The following is a 15,795-nucleotide window of genomic DNA, read 5'->3' as shown; positions in this document are numbered from 1 at the left end:
TTATTAACAAACTCAACATTCTCTTTGTGTCACCTTATACTTTGAGAAGACTTCAGTTATAATATATATATCACACTCCACTACATTTTTGTGTCTCCAAATGATTATCATTTCTTCAGAGAAGTATGCCTTGTTTATCTTTGTATACCCATTACCCAAAGTTATTACTATAAGTTTCTCCATTAATACTTAAATTGGTTGAAAGAGTTAACGAAAAGGTGAGAAAGTTTTTCTGTAGCTGAGCCCTTGCCTTATAATTTAGTTTTAATAGTTGGATCACTGTCCTTTTTATTCCATATCCAGATTTCTTCCTTATAACTTGTTTAATATTCCTGTTTCTCCAACTCTGGAGCTCTAATTTATACCCTGATATTACTTGTTCCTAAAGTTGTATTTTGCACTCTTCAGTCTCTGTAAACAGATCATGTCTGCTTATATTTACCTAATTGCCTAGAACTACCTCCGGTGATATTTTGTTTTTCTATTGGATGTCACTGACATGCAACCATACACCCATTTGAATTTGCTCATTGGCCTTTCAGTGGAGGTTGTATTTTATCTTCACCCTGAATACTTATCCAGTGTCTCAGTTCCGATTTTTTTTAATCATTTATTATGTTCAGCCCTCTATAAATCCAAGAGGTACATATACCTACTGGGTTGTGAAAAGGATATGCAAGTAAATAATTTGGAGTGTATCTACATATATGTGCAAAAATAAAAATCCAAATACCACACAACCAGGTTGTTGAAAAGTTGTGAAGTATTGAGTTCTTTTGAAAGAAACTTGTCTTCCACAACAAGATGATAATTCTTAAATAGTAGAGAATTTATTTTATTTAAATCATTTTAGAATTACTTAAAAGGGTCATGTGTTTTTTCAATGTTAGTTCATACATGTATATTTTAATTTATATCTTCAGTTTGTATTGGAAGATGAAGAACAACAAACAATATTATTTGTTCATAAAATATCACATTTCATGCCTCAAATTTAGGGGATATATAAAGATTAAACAAATAATTTAAAACATTGTGCTGGAGAAAATTAGGTAACTGAGAATTGTTATTTTTATTCATGATGTAGTTAATATGGTTACACCAACTTGTGAAAATTCATCAGTATTGGCTGAAGAGGTACTCTTTTCTTGTTCAAATAGACAATGCTAGATATACAAAAAAATGACATTATCTTTAAACTAATAGGGGCATCTGGGTGGCTCAGATGGTTGAGCATCTGCCTTCGGTTCAGGTCATGATCTTCAGGTCCTGGGATTAAGCTCCACATCAGGCTCCCAGCTCAGCTGGGAGTCTGCCTCTCCTTCTCCCTCGGTCTCTCCCCCTGCTTATGTGCACTCTCTCTCACATGAATAAATAAAATCTTAAAAAATAAATTAATTAGAACATCTTCTTCACACAATTATCAGGGAATTTTTTTATTATATAATTTATCTAGTTCTGTTCATGAAATTTTGCTTCAACTATAAGAGTCACAATATTTAAGTCCACCAACAAGATAATTCTTTTTTGAGATATAAGGAAAGATAAGAGTAGAAACATTTTTTTTTGTATTTCAAAAAATGGGTAGATTTTTGTCTGTTTTCTTTTTTCATTTCATTTTATTTTATTTCTTTTTAGTGTTCCAGAATTGATTGTTTATGCACTACACCCAGTGCTCCATGCATATGTGCCCTCCATAATACCCATGACCAGGCTCACCCAACCCCTGCCCCCCTCCCCTCCCCTCCAAAACCCTCAGTTTGTTTCTCAGAGTCCACAGTCTCTTATGGTTTGTCTCCCCCTCCAATTTCCCCCAACTCACTTCTCCTCTCCATCTCCCAGTGTCCTCCATATTATTCCTTATGCTCCACAAGTAAGTGAAACCATATAAGAGTAGAAACTTTTAAAACTTTATTGGATTATTATTATTTATACAGTACTATTATATTATAGTTTCATTTAATATTTATTAATTAAACTTAAGTGACTGAAAAAAATTTTATCATAGAATCTTTTTGTAATCATAGAATCTTAGACTTGGAAGGAGTTTTAGTGATCATGAGCCTTTAGATACAAAGAAGTTTATGAATTTGCCTTAATTTATAAAGGTTATAAGCCAAAATACTCCATGTGAGAGTTTGGAACAACAACAACAAAAATGTACCCTCTTTGTAAAGGCTGAGATGTTTAAGTCTCATAGGCATCTACAGCTTATGAGGGATGCTAAATAGGGAATCTCTGAATGACACTTGTTCTAATAATGACTGACTCAGTTTTGCCATGGTGGAGGGATCACAGCTTCATGCTCCAGGATACTTACCTTTCTTGCCAGAGACGTGCACACAAATGTACCTTAGAGATTTCTGAAAATCAACATAACACCACCATAATTCCTTTCTTAACTAAAACAAGTAGATTAAATATAAGTTATATATTATAAGATCAAATCAATATAAGCCTTTGATGATAGTGATTGAGGTTGTTCCTCTAGTTTAAGGATCTTATAAGAATTCTACTAGCCACCTTCTATTCAAAAGATTTCATGTCCTGAACAAGTACGCAACTAGCTAAGTATCCTTGATTCATTTTGTTAGGATTTTAGTTCATCAGACAATCCTGACCCTTTAGTTCCATTTTGTTGTGTTAAGTCTTCTTTTTACACTCAAATCAGAAAAGCTTACTATCTCTGTAGTAGTATCCCTCCTTGCTTAATTGTGAGTTGGGAAATTTGCCACTGATGAACACCAGAGATAGTGTCAGTTACAAAGATGCATCTGACATGGTTGCTTGAGACCATGGAGTGTTCAAAAACAGAGCTATAAATAATAAAGAAGAGAGATTGGAATAGGGTAAAAGTAGTTCTGCAATAATTGCAATTTGTCATAGACAAAAAGAGGGCATTAGGAATTAAAGCACATGTGGTGATTGTCAAGCCAGCCCAAAGAAGCACCTCATTAGTCTACAGAGATAAGATATCATAGCCAGGAAAAATGGGCTTGCCTCTTCAAACCATGTTTAGTGGTTTCTATTAGGATTTATTCTTAATAAGAAAAATGTCTCTTTGTCCATGCACTGGAATGGCAAAGAACAGTATTCAGAAAAATACTCAAATGACAGGCAAATGATCAGATGAAGAATCTCTTATTCTTGGAGTCTTATACATCTTTCACAAATATGAGTTAATGCATATGTATACTTTGATTAAACAGTACAATCCACATCATGATTGGTATGTGGCAAACATCTGTGAAGGCAAAGAAGTAGCAATAGCTAAACCTGCATGAAATAGAGTCTTGTAGAGGAGTTTACACTTAATTCTGAAAGGTATTTTATTTTGGTTTGTATTATTTCTAAACAGGCAGAGATATCTCAGTATTATTCCAGGAAGTAAAAATAATGTGTTCAGGTATTATGTGGAAAAGCATCGTGTGAACAGGAAACAATAGTAGTGTAGCATAGAGTGTATAGAATTGAATGGTTAAAACTCAGATTTGAAGGACTACATTCTGGTTCATAAAATAATTGCTCAGCTGTACTATGGAGTTTAAATTTTATCTTGTAGGTGGTAGGAGCCAATGAAGGCATTTTAGTAAAAGAGGTAGTATAAAGGTACTAGAAATGGAGAAGATACAGGCAATAAGGCAAGTTACAATGTTCTCAAAGAAAAGTGATAAAAAGTTTATACTAATAGTCAGTTGTAGAGAAGAACTTAATTTTTATCCATGTTTAAAGAACCTACTTCTCCTTAGTTTTGGTTTTCTCTTATGCATAATCTGTGTTTTGAACTCAGTGATTCTGAATATTTTTCTAGTAAATCAAATTTATTTTCCCTCTACTCTATTGAACAAAAAGTTGTATTTTGGCTGAGATGATAGAGTGAAAATCCAAAAATCAGTCTCCTTTTCCCAGAGCAGTCCTTGTGGCATCTCTGAGAGAACCTAAATCTCATAGATCCAGTTGTAAAACTGCTGGATTAGATAATTACTAAAATCCTTCCAGCTCTATTGTGTTATTATTTCCTGATGATATGATTACTGTAGTGATTGATTTCTGTTTTTACACAGGTGAATATTCTCAGCAATAATGTCATTCACTAACAGTGAAGTGTGGTAACTTACATGAGTGGGTGGAAAAAACAATAGATAGTCATTTCCTTTTTAAGTTCTGATTACACTTCTTTGTAATATGTCAGTGAAAATACTTCTAGTTAAAACTAAAACTGAGTTGTTTTACTGATTATACCATTTAAAATTGTAGAGTAAGCTAGTTTAGTCAAGTATGGATTAAGTGACCAGTACTTTTTCTGATAGGCAAGAATGTATATGAAAGAGGAAAGAAAACTACTACAGAACCATTCTTTCAGTTAATTACTATGTATTAAGACCTGTTGTTTATTAAAGTCTCTCCTAGTTTAGGTCAAACAAAACTATATCATTATCAAAGGTAAGGCTCCCTGTTCTGTTCTCTGAGGAAGATGGCAAATGGTTTCAAGTGATAAGAAAATAAATATAGGGAAACAGCACACAGTTCAATTTCTTCCACTTGAAATTGCTCAATTTGGTGTTTTGAATCCTGTTAATTTTGGTATTTCTTGAGGCTTTAAAATACAAGCTTTATATAAGCTTTTATTAAATTAAGTTATTAAAATATGTTTAAAACATATTTTTAATATACCTTTTTAAGTATCAAAGAGATCTTCAGGATATATAAAGGAGAAATGAATCATGATAACTTTAGAGAATAAATTTAACTTTAGTTTCTGTTTTGGAAAACATAATTTTTTTACATATACGTTAAGCAAAATGATGTAAGCAGGCATAAAAAATGTTTAATGTGAGTAATCATTTTGTTGAACAAGTGTAATCCACAGAAAGTAATCAGAAAACAACCTAATACTTTTATATCACTCTCCATTTATCTTACTCTTCAAGACTAATTCTTCTCTGTCTTTCTAGAGCAAAAACTAGAATTGATCCTTTATTCTTCTGATCATTTTCACATGATAAAAAGAGTTTGTTTTCTTTTTTAGGCACTTCAAGTCATAAGGACAACTTTAGTTCAATAATTAACATGCATCTTTATCCTGGCTTGTTTTTTTCAACTCTTTTGTTGATATCTAGTTATGTGGGGGTGTACACCTCTAGGTTTTTTTCTGTTGAAGTCTTCTTATCCCCTTAGCAAGCTGAATCCAGCAAACACATGTAGCAAACCCATGCTAGCTACCTTTTGTTCATCGTTATTATCTGGTTCATGGGGTATATGTTCCAAGCATCCTTTTGCTTTGGCAAACTATGGGCTATGGTGCCAACCCTAACCCAGCCACCTCTCCCCCTTCCACAGCCAGCTCATTTATAAAACATTCATATTGTTTAGGTGTATTAGCTCAGAGGAAGACCCTGACATTCCATATTTTTATAGAGTTCCCAATGGGGTTGACTGGTTTTGCAGTTCCTGCATTGCAGAATGACTTCTACCCAATCCTGCTTCATTTCCCTTTCTTTTCTGTAGGAGTTATCATGAATAAATATCCCATACACTAAACTTTATCAGATCAATAACTGCCAGAAAACCAAACCCGAGACATTTTGTGTGATAGAATTGTTCAAGTCAGGGTTGTCCTGCAGTGGCTCAAAAAGGCTGCATCTTCACTGTTGGTGGGAATGCAAACTGGTGCAGCCACGCTTGAAAACAGTATGGAGGTTTTCAAAAAGTTGAAAATAGAGATACCCAATGACCCAGCTATCACACTACTGGGTATTTACCCTAAAGATACAAATGTAGTGATCCAAAGGGGCACATGCACCCAAATGTTTATAGCAGCAATGCCCATAATAGCCAAATTATGGAAAGAGCCTAAATGCCCTTCAACAGATGAATAGATAAAGAAGCTTTGGTATATATATGCAATGGAATACTATGTAGCCATCAACAAATGAAATCTTGCTATTTGCAAAGACATGGATGGAACTAGAGGGTATTATGCTAAGTGAAATAAGTCAATCAGAGAAAGACAATTATATGATCTAACTCATATGAGGAATTTGAGAAACAAGATAGGGGAAGGGAAGGAAAAATTAAATAAGATGAAACCAAAGAGGGAGACAAACCATAAGAGACACTTACTCTCAGGAAACAAGCTGAGGGTTGTTGGCAGGAGGGATGGGGTGGCTGGGTTATGGACCCTTGGAGGGGGGGTATGTGCTATGGTGAGTGCTGTGAATTGTGTAAGACTGTTGAATCATAGACCTGTACTCCTGAAACAAATAATACATTATATGTTAATTAAAAAAAAAAAAAAAAAACAAGCCTGGGATTACATGGGCTTTTTTTTCAACTTCTTTTTTTAGTTTTCTATACAACTTTAAAAAGAAAAACTGGCAGTCTTTATTATCAAAATCTAAAGACCTATTTAAAAATTGATAAAATACATCAATAAAGTTTACCATTAAAAAAATGGGTGCATCTTTATACTTAGGACTCCTGCAGGTCATTCAGGGAGGTGCACCCCCTTGGTAAAAGTGGTTCCATGAAGTGGAGACAAACCATGAAATATACATCAGCTGGAAACTGTGTATTGACAGTTGGGGCAAGAAGTCTGTCCTTTAACAGTTAGTTGGGAGGTACATAGCCATGTTCCCTGAAACTTGAAAGTAGGTCTTCCTCTGAGCTATTTGACTGCTGAGGTCTTAGTAACTTGAATTTAGCTCTATGTAGTACTAAACCCTTTGTATTGTAATTGCCTATTTTTTTTTATTTTTCCTAATAGATTGTGTGATAAGTGATCAGTAATTTGCTTACAGTGTTTGTTCAATAAACTATTTTGAGTAAATGAAAAAATATAAAGTAAATGTCATATAAGCTATTATTATGCTTTACTAGTGTCATTTTACCCCTAAAACTCAATAGGTTGTGTGCAATGAACATGAACTTTTTATTATAAGAAAAACTTAGTTATACATTCATGATACAATAATTTGATCATGCAGTTTTGTTATCCTAAGAATTGTGACACTACATCTTTATTAACAAAATGTCTTTTTTTAATATTTAACATTTACCTTGCATTACCTAGTTCTATATATTGGCAGATATTATGAATTTTGTAAAAAATGTAATATGCTATCAGTATGATTATAGATTAATACTTAATATTTTCTCTAAAAATGTCTAACACTTAACTCAGTTTTGTTTTGAGAGAACCATACACAATAAATTCTCACTAAGTTATTAGGGTAGCCTAAACTGCTATAAAAAAAGACTCAAAAGTATAGTGGCTCAAACACAAAAGTAGTTTATTTCTTGTTCACATAACTACTCAACATTTTTTGTTTTTTTAAGACTTGCAATTGTTAAAACCCTGCCTTTCTTTTAGAGGCTCCAGCAACCTCTGAGGGTGTTTCTTTGGCCAGTTTTATAAGCTTGGATTGATTCTTGTATTCTTACAAAGACACATTTGCAGTGTTCAGTAAACTGATGTTAAGAATCCCACAGTGGGGTGGGTCAGTGGTTAAGCGTCTGCCTTGGCTAAGGTCATAATGCCAGAGTCCTGGAATCAAGTCCCACATCAGGCTCCCTGCACAGCAGGGAGGCTGCTAGCTCTCCCTCTCCTACTCTCCCTGCTTGTGTCCCCTCTCTCACTGTCTCTCTCTCTCTCTCTGTCAAATAAATAAATAAAATCTTAAAAAAAAAAAAAAAGAATTTCACAGGGAAGCTGTAAGAAAAACAGGTTCCCAGGTTTTAATTCTGGACATTTGTTTCTATGTCTGAGTTATGGTCTGGGAATCATTAGTTATAAAAAGTATGTAGTTGGTTCTTACATTAATTTAGGAAACAACATATAGATAATAAGAAAAGACGGTAGGCAAAATTCTAAGCCTAGTGATGGGTATTAAGGAGGGCATGTATAGCATGGAGCACTGAGTGTTTTCTGCAAGCAACGAATCATGGAATACTACCTCAGAAACTAATGATGTACAGTATGGTGACTAACATAACATAATAAAAAAATTCCACAGTCAAGTAAATTTGCAATGTTGTATGAAAAAAATAAATAAAAATACGGAATTCTACAATCTTAGGCAACCTGAGTTGGGTACACACAACTAATTTCTTATTCAGCCAAACACTAGAAACCCTTGTGAAGGGATTTTGCAGAATAATTAAAGTTCCAAATCAGTTGACTGTAAGATAAGGAGATAATCCTGATGGGCCTGACCTAATTGCTTGAGTCCTTAAATTCAGAAAGTTTTCTCCAACTGGTTGTAGAATGGAAAGTCAAAAAGGCATTCTGTATGGTCTGAAAGAAAATAAACTTCCATATTGTAAACTTCTATGGAGACCACATGGAAAGGAAATGTGGCTAACATATTTCGAAGCTGAGTGGTCCACACCAAAATAATCAGGAAAACGGTGACCTCAGTCCCACAACTAAAATGATATGAAAACTGCTAAACAAGTAATTACAAACTAGGTGGCTTAAAACAACATAATTTATCTCAGAGTTCTAGAAGCCAGTAGTTTAAAATCAGTATCACTAGGCCAAAACCTAACTTTTTCCAGAGTAGAGGGGACAATTTGCTCTTTACCTCTTCCAGCTTCTTGTGGCAGCCAGCATTCTTTGGCTTGTGGTCAGATCCCCAATCCTCAAAGCCAGCATCTTAAATTCTCTTTCTACTCCATCTTTACCTGTCCTTCTCCTCTGTGTGTGTGGCTCTTATGTCCCTATGCCTCTCTTGATTTAAATAGGGACCACTTGAATAACCTGAAGATCTTTAACTTAATCCCATCTGCAAAGACTTTGCCAGATAAGGTAACATCCCCAGATTTCAGTGATTAGGATGCGGCTAACTGTTGGGAGCCATTTTTCAACTTAACCACACCTAGTGGGTTTGGAAGAGCTCAAGGCCCAGGGAGAAGCTGCAGCCCAGCCAACACTTTGGTTTCAGATCTTGAGACCTAAGCAGAGAATCTAGTCATACCACATCTGGACTTCTCATCTCTGACTTTATGTTGTTTTAAGTTGCTAAATTTGTGGGTTTTTGTCATACGGCAATAAGAAACATTAGAGATCATGGGGCTTTATTGAAGTATTTAGGCTGTGATATTACTTTGCCCCTTCTCCAAAACTACTACTTCTTCTTCTTTTTTTTTTTTTAAGATTTTATTTATTTATTTGAGAGAGGGAGCAAGCAAGAGCAAGAACAAGCTGGGTGAAAGGCAGTGGAAGAAGCAGGTTCCCTGCTGAGCAGGGACCCCAACATGGGACTTGATCCTGGGACCCGGGGATCATGACCCGAGCCGAAGGCAGATGCTTAACCAACTGAGCCACCCAGGTGCCCTCCAAAACTTCTTTTATGTTACTTAGTTCAATAAAGAGTAACTTCTTTCACTCAGAAGTGCAATTCAGAAACCTGTGAGTTTTCAGGGATTCCTTCTGTCAATCTTTGCCCAAATAGTCCTCAAACACGGTGCATTATATTTCCCTAATCATCAAATCTCTACCTTTCTCTTCATTACTACCGCCACGACCTTCATTCACATTCTTACCATTTTTACCTCTGTTGTTTAAGTAGCTTCTTAACATCAACGTGTATCCCATCTGACTTACTTGTTCTTAACAAGGCTGACAAAATGATGCATCTGAATATCAACTATAATCATGTCACTTTCAATCCAAATGCTCTCTGCTACCTCCCTATCGAATTTAGAAAACAAAACAAAAACAAAAACAAAAAACCCTAAGTGTTTTTTCATGAATATACAATTTGCATGTATATTTAAAGAGCAATTTAGTTTCCTAGTACAATTTAGTTTCCTAGTACAAAACCACTTTGAGCTCCTGAGCAGATGAGCCATTATTCTCTGTAGTTAAAAGTACTTCCATGAAAAAAGGTGAGAAACCTGTGCACAAGGCCCCCTCTTGGCTATCACACTTTCCTCCACCACTTTATAGACTCACCTGGTTGACTGTCAGGATTTGCATGCTCATGCCACAAATAACCTTTTCCCTTGAGTCTTTCTGTGCTACCTCTAGGCTGGAATAGTCACCTCCCCTTTGCCTCCATAGTTACTACATCACTTTCACTAAATACTTACTTCCCAAGGGTTATGTCGTCATTTCATTCTACTACCTATACTCACTGCTTAATACAATGATCAGCATATAGTTAGTTGTTCTCAGTGTTTATTAAGTGGAAGAAATAAAATATATGGTGGATGTTTGGTTTTTTTCTAGTTGATTTTTAAAGAATGTTTAACCTACGAACTATCAGTCCTTTTATTTTCATTTATTTCTCAATATTTTTCATTGGACTTATTAGCACAGTATATTGTAATAGTTATTGTTATATTGTTGTAATAGTTGTTATTGGCCAGATTTCTGTAACTCTGATGTATAGGATGGTCTTTCCTTTGGCTAAATGTTGTCCGTATCTAACAGAAGGTCTGTGCATATTATTTATTACATATGTTTTATTTAATAAATTATAATGAAAGGGAAGAATTTAAGAAGGAACCAAGGAAAGAATAAAAGAGAGAGAGAGAGAGCTAATGAGGGATTTGGGGAGAACTTGATGTTTAAAGGAAAATAACATGTAATGTGATTTGAAGTTGGGGATGTGAGCACTTTTGTTGTTTTTTGTTTGTTTCTTTTCATTTTTTTTTTTGAATGTATGCTTATGAGAGGAAACAGGACTCATTGGATGGGAGGAGGTTGGAAATAAAATAAAGGAACTTTTAACTAAATGATCAGCTTTCCAAAAAGATGTAAGAAGGTATAATCAAGTGCGTAGGTGATTCTTTCCTCTCAAGGAAAGTTTAAAGGTGGAAAAGAAAAAAAAAATTGAAAGAAGTTTCAAAAGACAGTCTCATTTTCTCTGAAATAAGAAGCAAGGTTGTCTGCTGAGAGTAGAAAATGTTGTGGGATTCCTTGCTTAAGGAAGAGTGTTTGGGAAAGATACAAAATGGTTTCTTTGGACTAATGAAAGCAAAATCTGGTGATTAAGGACAAAAGAATAGAGCCATTTTTGCTCTAAATCTTTGCATTTAGTCTCTCTTCTGACAAATCCTTTCTGTTCATGTTTGCCGGACGAAGCATAATAAAATACAGTTTTCCTCACATCATTTCTTAAGATAAGGACTGTGCATTTCTGATATTACTATAAAAATATATAAGGTGTTTACTTAATAACTATTCTAAAATAAGTAATAAGCAAAATAAAATATATTTAGTTATCTTAATAGTTGGATTTACAGGGGCGCCTGGGTGGCTCAGTGGGTTGAGCCGCTGCCTTCGGCTCAGGTCATGATCCCAGGTCCTGGGTTTGAGCCCCACATCGGGCTTTCTGCTCAGCAGGAAGCCTGTTTCCTCCTCTCTCTCTGCCTGCCTCTCTGCCTACTTGTGATTTCTCTCTGTCAAATAAATAAATAAAATCTTTAAAAAAAAAATAGTTGGATTTACATAAAACCAAAAAGACAGTTCATCATGCACACAGCAGTACTTTCATTAGCATATGTTACAAAGTATAATAAATTATATGCTAATTAGGAGATGATATTTAATATAAAGATAAAGTCAGTAGGGCAAATTAGAAAAATAAACATGAGGATTATAGTAATCAGCCAAAACCACATGGGAAATACATTTATTGGTGTATTTTTTTCATAACTGGTGTCCAAATGTATCATTATATAGGTTCCATTGGGTTCTCCCAATGGAAACTTGGCAAAAAGTTTTACGAAAGAACAGGACTGAAGTAAGATAGGAAAGTGTTAGAGGGTGAAACTTGACAAATTCAAGGTATGGTCTTTGAATTAATGAAGTTATCTTTACCAATGGGCACCAATTCTATGTCCTACTGCACCAACTTGAGATAATAAAAAATGTATGAGGGACACCTGGGTGGCTCAGTCAGTTAAGCCTCTGCCTTCAGTTAAGCATCTGCCTTCAGTTCAGGTTCTGATCCTGAGTTCAAGTCCTGTGTTGGCCTCCTTGTTCAGCGGAAACCCTGCCTCTGCCTCTGCCTGCTGCTCCCTCTGTTTGCCCTCTCTCTCTCTGCCAAATAAATAAATAAATAAAATCCTTAAAAAAATTAAATAAAATAAAAGGCATTTGAGCCCAATATGTTGATTAGATTATAAGTGATATTAGAATATAAGAGTTATTAAATTAATGTATGTACATACATTCAATCATATTTCAATATTTCAATAAATTTTTGTCATTTGCATTTTATTTGTTGATATTTGACTATTGTAGGGTATATATTTTATGCCTATTCTACAGTGATAATTATTCCCATCACAAAGAGCAACACTTTTATCAAGAACATTGTTAACAGACTAACAAACTATTTTTCACTTAAGGAAAGTTTCTTATTAAAAAAAATCAACATTTTCTCAGAATTTTAAAATCAACTGATTATTAAGTGTATCAAATCATTGAAGAAATGTTATTACAGTTAATATTCCAAAATATTGTCCTAGGACCCCTAGAAATTTTAAAAGGATAGGATTTAGCAAACCTGTCTCATAAGTCTGACTTTGTCAATCACACAATTCAAAACATCTTGCTGAACTGAATGCTCCAATACTATAGAATTTAAATTAGTAAGTAAATAGGTGATAGTTAGGAGAAAGCATGCAAAAAATAAAGATTGGATGAAAACATTTTAGGCACAAAAAACCTAAAAACCTTTAAACTTGTTTAAAAGATAAGCCAGTTATTAATTTTTCAAAAAATATTTATGTAGTAAATACTATGAATGAAAACCTGTTTATTAATTTCTTCAACAAATATTTATGCCTACATGCTACTCATTGTTGGTGAAAAAACAATGGAAAAAACATGGTCCTTGCCTTTGCTGTCAATAATTGTAGTTATAATATTGTAGTTATAATATTTCAGAAATTACAAATATTTCATTTTTTCTAAATCATAAATAGTAAAGTGTTGTGGTGGGAGCTGGGACCAGATAGATGAACAAGAACTTTCTAATAAAAGGTCTTACAGAAAATGAAAAGATCTTGATGTAATGCTGATTACTTCTATGGATAATGTATCCTTGATCATAAGAAAAACATATGTCAGAATTAAGATACTTACTCTAAGAGCCAAAAAGAGATATGCACTTTGAATGTATCCTAGTATAGTAGGACTTAATGCAGTTATTTAAAGAAAACAAGTTAATATATGTGTAATATATAATATAAATAGAATTAATAACATTAATATAAATAGTATAACTGTATGTATATACATATTTAGTATATAATATATATGATCAGCAGAATTGGGAAGATAAATCAAACATTCACATGGAAATGATAAGCTTTATTTAAATAGTGCCAGAGACTTACCAAATGCCAACAGCTTTTGTCATAGAACTAGAAAAAAAAAAATCCTAAAATTTGTATAGAACTACAAATGACCCCAAATAGCCAATTTTGAAAAAGAAAAAACTGGAGATATCACAACCCCAGATTTTGAGATATATTACAAAGCTGTAGTAATCAAAATACTATGACACCGGCACAAAAATAGACACATGGAACAGACTAGAGAGCCCAGAAATAAACTCATGTTTATATGGTCAATTATTCTTCAACAAAGGAGGCAAGAATATGCAGTGGGAATAAGTCTCTTCAATAAATGGTGTTGGGAAAACTGGAGAGCTCTATACAAAAGAGTGAAAAGTGAACCACTTCCTTATACCATACACAAAAATAAACTCAAAATGGATTAAGGACCTAAATATGAGCCCTGAAACCATAAAAATCCTAGAGGAGAACACAGGCAGTAATTTCTTTGACATTGACTGTAGCAATATTTTTCTAGAGAGAAACAAAAGCAAAAATAAACTCTTGGAACTGCATCAGAATAAGAGGCTGCTGCGCAGCAAAGGAAATAGTCAACAAAACTAAAAGACAACGTACTGAATAGGAAGAGGTATTTGTAAGTGACATATCTGATAAAGGGCTAGTGTCCAAAATATATATAAAGAACTTCTACAACTCAACACCATAACAACAAATAATCCAATTATAAAAAATGGGTAGAAGATATAGACATTTCTCCAAAGAAACATACAGATGGGCAACAGATGCATGAAAAGATGACCAACATCACTAATCACTAATCAGGGAAATGCAAATAAAACCACACACACACAAACACACACACACAAAAAAAAACAAGAAGAAGAAGAAGAAAAGAAAGAAAGAAAGAAAGAAAGAAAGAAAGAAAGAAAGAAAGAAAGAAAGAAAAGAAGAAGAGGAGGAGGAAGAGGAGACAGAAAACAGACTCTTTACTATAAACAACAAACTGAGGGCTTCTGGAGGGGTTGTGGGTGGGAGGTTGAGTTAAGTGGGTGATGGGTATTAAGGAGGGCACTTGTTAAGATGAGTACTAGGTGTTATATGTGAGTGGTGAGTCACTAAATTCTATACCTGAAAACTAATAATACACTGTGTATTAACTAGAATTTAAATAAAAACTTGAAAAAAATCCAAAATAAATTTTTCATTTAAAAAAGTTAAAAAAAATAAAATGGACAGCCATGAAGAGACATTTCTCCAAAGAAGGCATACAGATGGCCAACAAACACATGAAAGTATGCTCAGCATCACTTATTGTCAGGGAAATACAAATCAAAACCACAATGAAATATCACCTTATACCTGTCAGAATGGCTAAAATCAAAAACACAAGAAACATGTTGGTGAGAGAAGAAGGAACCCTCATGCACTATTGGTGGGAATGCAAACTGGTACAGCCACTGTGGAAAATTGTTTGGAGACTATCAAAAAATTAAAAATAGAGCTACTATATGATGCAGTAATTCCACTATTGGGTATTTACCCAGAGAACATAAAAACACTAATTCAAAAAGATCTGTGCATCCCTATGTCTATTGCAGCATTATTTACAATGGTCAAATTATGGACAGCCCAAGTGACCATAAATAGATGAATGGATAAAGAAGAGGTGGAGGGTGTGTGTGTAATATTTACATATAGTGTATCTATATATGTATACATATTATATATATATAATATAGTATATATATAGTGTATATACTATGCATATACTATGAGTATAGTATATATATAATATATATAAACACATATTATATAGTATACATCCACTGTGTATGTATGTATATATGTATGTGTATATATATATATATATATGTACACACACATTTCTCCAAAGTAAAAACTTCAAAGTTTAACTGTAGAAATAAAGTATCGATTACATTGAAGACTATATCACAAATGTATATACAAATGTAAATACATACATACATACATACATGCATACAAACATAGACACACAGTGGAATATTACTCAGCCATAAAAAAGAATGAACTCTTAACATTTGCAACAATATGGGTGGATTTAGAAAGTATGATCCTAAGTGAGATGAGTTAGTTAGAGAAGGACAAATACCACACATTTTTAATGTGGAATTTAAGAAACAAAATGAACGAACAGAGAAAAATAGAGACAAACCAAAAACCTGACTCTTAACTATAGAGAACGAAATGATGGTTACCAAAGCGGAGGTGGGTGGGGGGAAGGGTAAATTAGGTGAATAAGTTTAAAAGTACACTTATGTAATGTATAGAATTGTTGAGTCACTATATTGTACACCTGAAACTAACATAACACTATATGGTAGCTATACTGGAATTAAAAAACAATGGTGTGGAGCACCTGGGTGGCTCAATCTGTTAAGCGTATGCCTTTGACTCAGGTAATGATCCCAGGGTTTGAGCCCTGCATTGGGCTCCCTG

Source organism: Lutra lutra, chromosome 3 (assembly GCF_902655055.1).
Source record: "Lutra lutra chromosome 3, mLutLut1.2, whole genome shotgun sequence".
Lineage (NCBI taxonomy): Eukaryota > Metazoa > Chordata > Mammalia > Carnivora > Mustelidae > Lutra > Lutra lutra.
Note: the sequence above shows the minus strand (reverse complement) of the source record.